This window comes from Sphaeramia orbicularis, chromosome 22 (assembly GCF_902148855.1).
Source record: "Sphaeramia orbicularis chromosome 22, fSphaOr1.1, whole genome shotgun sequence".
NCBI classification, from domain to species: Eukaryota; Metazoa; Chordata; class Actinopteri; order Kurtiformes; family Apogonidae; genus Sphaeramia; species Sphaeramia orbicularis.
Genome location: NC_043978.1, coordinates 35197843 through 35206793, shown reverse-complemented (window position 1 = coordinate 35206793; position 8951 = coordinate 35197843).

Genomic DNA, 8951 nt, shown 5'->3' with positions numbered 1-8951 from the left:
ATGTGTGCAAGATGACCTCAGATAGATTAGTACATTGCATTATTCTCTTTCGTGCTGAGTGGTCCTGTGGTGTTCCAGGAAAGACGAGCCTGTCTGGGAGCTGTTGTACTGTTGACTCAAAGCCACAGAGGCTCCCCTTTTCTTCCATCTGCATCCCTCCACTTTCCCCCGCCTTCATTCCAGCCCTCCCCACCTCCAGCTCTGCCTTCCATTCCTCCTTTTGCATTCATCCCTGCCTTTTTGAATCCTTCCTTCCGTCACGGCCCTTCATGGCTGCTTCCCATCTTCCCCCTTTGTCTCGGTGCACACTCCAAACGCACCAGCCTGGGGTGAGTGGCTGCTTCTTATTCCATGTCAGAGCGATCCCAACTGGGCCACAGCCTAATGAATCATTTCCTCCAAGATACGGTGAGAAAATCACTTTCAGAGTTTGGAGCGAGCAGTAGATGCTGCATGAAGCTAATATGCCCTCTTCTCTCTTCTCCTGACTGTGGTGGAGCCAGGCACAGTTTGTATACACGTGTGCATGCAGGCCAGTCACACACGCACACATTCGAGGCAGAGAGGGGTTGATGTTGTGTGCCTCTTGTTGTATTCTTTATTTTACATGCAGCTACTTAGGCCCCAAAAGCACAAACTTGATTAAAATGGTTTTGGCCAAATGAACATATGGATATCAGATGTGTGCCCTCTGTCATGTTGCACGTCTTTACTTTCCACGAAAACAACTCGGGCATGTACGTAATCGTCAAAACACTCTGCCACTCATCATATACAGTGTATACCTTCATGCAAGCATACCGTTTTTAAAAAAAATCCACTTCGGCCCCTTAAACCTGACATACACAGCCTGCTCTTTGTCACGTACATCTCCCTCTGGGTTTCTGGACCTCCCTGCTGCTCAAGCTGTGTGACTTGGCAGTACATACCGTTGCACAGAGTACAGCACCCAGGAGGTCATCGAGTGTGTGTGTGTGTGTGTGTGTGGTGTTATAGGAGAGAACATTCAGCAGAAGATGTGAATGCAGTGTACGTATAGAGTTTGTGTTCAAATGAGGTGAGTGCGTTCGTGTGTGTGGCGTGTTTGTGTTTTTTGTACTGCATGCTAAGCACCATTAAACAGGTGGCTCCATATCGCTCTGCAACCAGACCTTGATCTCTCCTCTGAGAAAACACTCCTACATTCTGCTAGCTTCTCAGATTTTAATGCAGTATGGCAGATTCTTTACTTATTAAAACTTTATTTAAATCTCAAAAAAGAGAGCAGCTGTTTCATCAAGCAAAAGTAAAATAAAAAAAACAACATAAAATAATGACACAATTCAATAAAGAAACATCCTGTATGTACAGTAGTTGCGGAATATTCCAAGCATATGCAGCACAGAAGCTATTAAAGCTTAAAAGTACCAGCACAGCAATATAAAGCAGTAATTATGGGCAGAAAGTTGTATTTATAATGTCATAAAAGTACTGTTTCTGTCATGCATCTTAGATCATTAATACTGAAGCATGTTACTGTTGGAGGTTTTGAACACCTTTACATTCAGTTTTATAAACAGGGATATCAGCTAAATCTGAAGGCTCATCATATGATTAGAAACAGAAGAAAGAGGATAAAGCAAACTTGTGATACACAAATGTGTTTTCAGTTTTTGGATTTTTTCCTCTAATCACTGTTTTTCATTGAGACACTGAGACGCTGGATGATTCAAACATTTATGGAAATGAAACAAAGTGAGAGGTTTAGATGGAAAAATGACTATTCGTTGGAGACGTGTGAAATGTGAGGTACCAGAGAGCAAAAATGTTGGAACTGTCTGGTTAATTAAAAAAATATATATATATATTTTAAGCTATCAGAGGGAGCAACCAACAAATGAACACTATATCACCCACTGACAGCTGCTCAAAATAACAGTGTATCTCAAGGGTGGGCAATTAATTTTCTTATGGGGCCACATGAGAAACTTGACAATTATTAGGGCCGAATCAATGCACTTGCAGCTCTGGCTCAATATACAGTATATCTCTGTAAAAACAGTAAATGAAACAATACAATGACACAATGAAAATGTGGAGCACAGAATAGAACTATTTAATGATATTCATAAAAGCATTTCCAAAAATGTGCAAAACCAGCTCCATGTTACTTTACATTAAAAACCATAAATACAGCTGTGTTTGTTTGCATATCTCAGTTCCTTTCTGACTTCACTGAAGAAATACTTAGAAGTCCATGTCTTGGTAAAATCTTTGCATTCTTAATCAAACTTTCTTTCTTTTTTGGGCGTTAGCTGACATCTTAATCAGCTAAAACTGCCCAACAAACCAATAAGCTTATTATAACCATAAGCTTTATGCTGAGTACGGAAAGTATGTGCGAAAAATGCTAATTTAGTGGATCCTACAAAATAAAAGCTGTGCCATTGCATTGTTTGCATCTATTACCATGACATATATTGCATTGACTTTTAATATGCCAGTGACCTCATGGTCAGGGTCAGCTATCGGGCCGCATGTGGCCCGCGGGCCTTACTTCCCCAGGTCTGGTGTATCTTATAGCCTTCATAGAGGTTACTTTTGTAGCCAATAGTTTACATTATAACGCTAGATTAGCTCGTTTTTAGTCTGAAAACCAGTTATAGTAAAACCATAAATCACCTTTGTTTCCATATGGTTTTGGTGGTCAGTAGCTCCACTACAGATCTTCATTCATTTATTTTCTGACCACTTCATCTTCACTAGGGTCACAGGATCGCTGGAGCTATCCCAGCTACTTCTGGTTGAAGGCGGGGTACACCCTGGACATGTCGCCAGTTCAGTCCTCTTACATTCATAACCTACGGGTGGGGAAGCAAAATTACAATGAACATTTAGTTGTTTTTTCTCAGCAGGCACTACGTCAGTTTTTTGAAACCAAACATATATTGATGTCATAATCATACCTAACACTATTAGCCATACCTTTTCAGAAACTTTTGCCCATATGAGTAATCAGAAAGCAAATGTCACAGTGTGTGATTTGCTGAATGCACTCGTCACACCAAAGGAGATTTCAAAATAGTTGGAGTGTCCATAAAGACGTTTATAATGTAAAGAAGAGAATGACTATGAGCAAAACTATTACGAGAAGTCTGGAAGATACTATTAAGAAGAATGGGAGAAGTTGTCACCCGAATATTTGAGGAACACTTGCGCCAAGTTTCAGGAAGCGGTGAAGGCAGTTATTGAGAAAGAAGGAGGACACATAGAATAAAACATTTTCTATATGGAAATTTTCTTGTGGCAAATACATTCTCATGACTTTCAATAACTAATTGGTCATACCACTGTCTTTCAATCCCCTGCCTCAAAATATTGTAAATTTTGCTTCCCAACCCTGTATGGGCAATTTAGATTAACCAATTAAACTTATCAGTGCATGTCTTTGGATGGTGGGGTGGAAAGCCAGAATAGGGGAGAATATGCAAACTCCGCACAGAACGGTCCCCATCGACTGGTGTGGAATCAGACCCAGACCTTCTTGCTGTGCAGACACGAGTGCTATCCACTGCAACCGCTATGTCTAGGTGGTGAAACAACAACAGTGCTTCTAGCTTTTATTACTGTCACCTTCTTGACTCTAAAGGTTGTCCTCTTGGCGATTCTCATCCCTTCTGACACTTCGGATACTTGGTCAAAGGCCCGTGATGTTAGTTTCCTTCACCATGGGAATCCGGCAGAGTGACTCACTACTCCCTCTAGAGGTCACATAAATCATACCATGCCGTGGATAGGAATATGTCACTATAATCCAATACAGTGACATCTTTGGCATAACTTCAGCACTCTTTTGGTTCTAAACACTGTAATGATACTTTAAGGTCATACTTGAAGATTTTAAAGTAGAAATACGACATATATATTAATGTGTTGTTTTTTGTTATTATTTGTAACTGTTAGATGAAAGTACCTTGAAATTGTACTTTCCATTGCTATCTGTACTACAATATTCTTATAGTGTGTTTATATTGTGTGCTCATATTGCACTTATACTGTTTTTCTTTTAGTATATCTGAGTAAGTTGCACCTTCTAGCCGAGAAACTACCAGTCTAAATTTGTAATGTGTACACATATGACAATAAACATTCTTGAACCTTGAATGGCTTTTGTCTGGCCTCGTCCCACCCACTCACTATACACTTAATTTCAAACTCCCCATGGCTTCCCCTTTGTCCCTTTGGCGGTTTATGTTGGCAGCTCGCCCAGATTAGTACACATTTCATCTCATCACGGTCATTTGAAAGGACTATTTCCATCATGCATGTTCATTGTTGCCCTGAAGCTCCACTTCCCACCCCCATCTCCATGTACCACTCCATTAAAACAGGGGTCTCTGGCAGCTGGGCAAAGGAATGATCCAGAAAAAGAACATGCCACATGGAAAACTTTATCTGCTTCCTCCCAGCACTTATCTAAAGAGATGTCACAAGCCTATCCAAAAATGGGGCAATAGTTGCTGCTCTCCTTTCCACATCACTTGTATGAAGATACGGAACTGTGTTGTTGCTTCAAAAACACTCTTAAAAACAAAAGCTAATGTTAGATAATTATGTCAGATATTTTCATCCTAAACTATTTGACCACAGTAGATGTCATGCAGTGGTTACCCGGCGGTCCTCCAAGGGATTTTCATATTTCAGTCCAAACACAAAGAAAATGTCAGCTAAAGCCCTACTGGTTTCTTGCCAAGTCTTGAAAATGCTGCGTATTTCTTCCTTGGGCTCCCCCTTTCGTATATTACCAAGGTGAAGGCCTGCCAAAAAGGAATATACCTCGATATTTCTTCTTTCCTTTACCGTTCCTTTAAAGAGTTACTTCCTTGTCCAGTGCCACAAATCCCTGAAACTCTGTCGACTATTTGGCTGCACAGATTGTTACATTGGTATCAAGCTCCTCTGCTATTTAGCTACGTCTCGTGATAATGTCCATGGCCTTTATGGAATTCCATCAGTCTAGCTCAGTCATTTCCTCATTATGAGTGTACCGTTTTCCGTATGTGTTGCAGTTGGCATGCTTAGCAACAAGCTCTACTTACATCCAAATAGCTCTCAGAAAAATTAACAACTCCGTGCACTAAACAAATGTCAGCCCAGCATGAATGAATACGATTCCTGGAAATGTGTTTGCGCTAAGGCTCTCTTTCAGTGTGCGCTCTCTTCTTTTTTTATCTTTTTGTTCTTCGTTCAACCCTTTTTGGTAAATTTTTGTAGGAAAACAAGTGCATTTAAACCTTGCAGATGTCAGAAGAGCTCCAACTGTCGCATTGGTTTAGTATTCGCTCCTTCACGCCCTGATTATTATTCATGAAAGATGAGGAGGTAACAAGGTTGAGTCACACAGAGACTTTGGCTTTCTCTCTGGGCTGCTCTCCTGTACTTTTTCACTTCTCTTTAACCACAAATGTGCTCTAAGTAGGCTGAATTGACACAAATGTAAATACTGGACTGTAGGAGAAAATAAACAAACTGTGACAATACTTCCCCTGAAAACTACAGCCCTGTTTTTAAAATAGTTTTAATCGTTTTTGTTGAGTCTGTTCTTGTTGCTATATTGTCAACAGTTGCAGTTACCATAGGCATCATTTCAACTGTGTGTGCAAAGTTTGAAAAGTAAGTTATTAGACTTTCTTACGCAACACACTAATTAGCCTGTTCTCTTTAAAATAGATTTGTGCATTACAAAATATGATAGAGTGTTTCATAAAAGCAAAAAATCATCGAATCAGGCCTGGTTTTAAATAAGGGATAATGGCTAACATCACTGTCATGCTATTAAAACCACTGTGTGACCACACAAGCTCAATGAGTAGGGTCATGGTCATCCACAAGTCACCGCAGTCATTAGGAAAACAGATGCATTATGGGCTAAATACTAGGGTAGTGAGTAGTAGTGATTAACATATGTAGCTCTGGAGTATGCTGATTAAGTTGCAAGGTTTATATCTAAGTTTCTGCATTCAATTTATTGTTATTGAAATGATAAAAAATAGAAAAAGGTGTTTTTAGCTTGTAAACCTGCCTGATCTCCCCCAAATGAAACTGGCACGCATTACCAAGAGCTATTTTGATTAAGAAATGCCTGGAGCTACACCAACATCATCTTAAGTTCATTTAATTTTACATCAGTGAATATCCACACTGGGGAGGTTTCTTTAGCACGCAGTCCTGACATTGACCTCCCTTTAGTAGAAAAATGCTGTTTTGGCAGTGGTCAGTAATTCTGTCATCTTTTATCATCTCAGATCTTTGACCTTAGAAAACACTGCATGAACCCTGAGGTTAGGACCTCACAGTATATTTTTTTATTTTCAGATTTAATTGCAAAAGGAGGGTTTTGTTATTTATTAATTTTCTTATTTCATGTCCCTAGCCATTCAACATGAATCAGTGCAACATAAATTCATAACAGACAAGGATCGTGACCGTAAAGTTAACATGAACTCATTAATATGATGATTCTGCATCAATTCTGGGGTTAAGAGGAATCAATGCATGTCATTTCATTTGTCAAGTAGAAATAAAACGGAATAAAAGGACAAAAAAAATTATGAAAAACAATACTAAAATAATCATTTGAACAATATTTACGTATTGCTGTAATGGGTTACTACTTTTACTATTTTATGATGCTTTATGATGTACCCTTTATGCCACTTTTATTGGTATTGGTAATTCAGCTTCTCTTTTAAGTTATTATTAAAGTTAATAATTCCCACTGTAATTCTATACTTGTCTGTATTATTTCTCTTTTCCAATTTTTCATTATTTTATGGCTAATTGGTGACGTCATTGCTTTGACTGTCAAAGTGCTTTGTAAACCGCTGTTTTTAAAGTGCTACATAAATAATGATTATTATTATTATTTAAGCAGTAGTATGTTTCTTAGTTTCTCCATATTCTTCAACTTGTTTTGCGTGTAGTCCGCCTGTTAAGATGAATTGGATATTACTGAGCAGCGCACTGTTTTTCCTGTTAAATCACCTGACGTGCTTCGTATTCCCACTCAAAGTCAACACGCTGGACCGGCATCGGTACTACCTTTTACGACTCGTCATAAATCAGCCCGTGATGTACTGCATGTTAAATTCTTCCCTTGCAGCATGTTATGAAATGAGGAGTAGGTGTGATGTCAGCTCTGGGCCATATGAAATGGGTGCCATGGGATGTGAGTGATGGAATTCTGTTTTCTTTTTTCTTTTCTTTTTTTTTATGTTGCTGAGTGTGTAGTGAGGAGTGTTTCTCAGCTGGTCAGCTCAGGAGGATGGAGGCAACACTCAAACGTCCATATGTTTGCGCTGGACCTAAAATACAGATGTATCCATTACGTCAAATTGGTCTGCAAGAATATCAGTGATTCACCACAAGTGCAAAGACAGATGTCAAATATGTATGCATTCATGTAACCTTGTAAAGATTTGCTTTAGAATTTTCCCTGTCTACATGGAACTTATCAGATATGTAACATACATGCTCTTAGGTCTTTATAGGAGAAAGTTACTCACCGGTTCAAACACACGATGTTGAACTAATCATAGATCCGATTTGGATAAAAAAAGGCAGAAGCAGTAAATGTCAGAGTTTTCCCTTCCAGTAAAAATTGTAATACTAATAAAAGACTCCTTTTTTTTGTCCTGGTGATAATCAAAATCTCACCAAGAACAGAAATAATATAAAAACACTGAAAAATTTAAGTTTCTTGAACTCAAGGATTAGAGGTTTGGAATGAAGTTAAAATTAGCCATGAGTTAAATTTAGGGTAAGGATTACTGTGGAGCATTGCATTGTTGCAACTAGTGTCTGTGATTACACGCATGACTTATGATGTCCCCGCAACAAGGTCTGTGTGTGCAAGTCCACCTGTCCCCATGCCAATATTTTTTTTTTACTTAAAAATAATCCTTTTTTATGTGCTGGATTGGACTAGTCTCTTTTCAAATATGGCCAAGCTCAGATGCTCTACAGCCCATGTAATACCCAATTTCCAACCAAACACAATAAACGCAAAATGATCTGTTCCAGTGTGTACATAGTAACCTGTCTCAAGAACACACATTGCTTCTCAAACTGGCAGTCTCCTATCTGCATAATTTTCTCGGGTAAAGTAATTTTTCTCAGAATCAGAGGGAAAAAAGAGGGCAAAGCAGAGTGTAGCTGTTGGCTGCAGCCTCTGGCAGCTCTCAGACCACTGTGATTCACAGGGACTTGTGTTGCTGAGACAGGATGGAGAAGGTGGGAGGGAGCGAAGGCGAGAGAAAGCAGAATGTCTTATTTTGCTGGCAGAGGAGAGAAGCGCTACCTTGGAGGCAGTTCTCTGCAGAGGCCTATACATCTTGGTTCCTGGCAGCTGAGCCAGCAGGGGGTGGGAGTGTGCGTGGGAGGAGTAAAAGGGAGAGGGAAGCAGGGTCTGAAGGGGGGGGGGGGTTTGCATGATGAGGGGCCTATGCTCCTAGGGAGTCAGCCAAAGTCCAGGCCTCGCTTAATGGGTTCTCCTCTGCTAAGTGATCCCAGTTTGGAGAATTGGAGCAGACACCCTGACTCCTGTCTTCCCTGCTCTGCCCACTGCGATGGGACCTGGCATGTGCACAGTGGTGGAAGGATGAGGGGTTGTGGATGCTTATCTGACTTCTGGTGGGCTCTGGTCACAAGAAAGACCTGATTGACAAAACCAAATCCACCTGTTTGCGTGTGCAGCAATCTGAGTCACTGACTGTCATTCATTCCAGAGCTCCCCTTTCTCTGAGTCACTGGAGTTACACACCTCCTTAAACTGCACTTGCTCCCTGGGTAGATATGCTTCTTCTTTGGATGCATCCTCACCAAGCCGTTTAAAACACTGTCCTTGCGTCTTGTCAGGTGCTGATTTAGATATGACACTTTAGAGAACACATTTTGAAGCAGGTTTGATCATA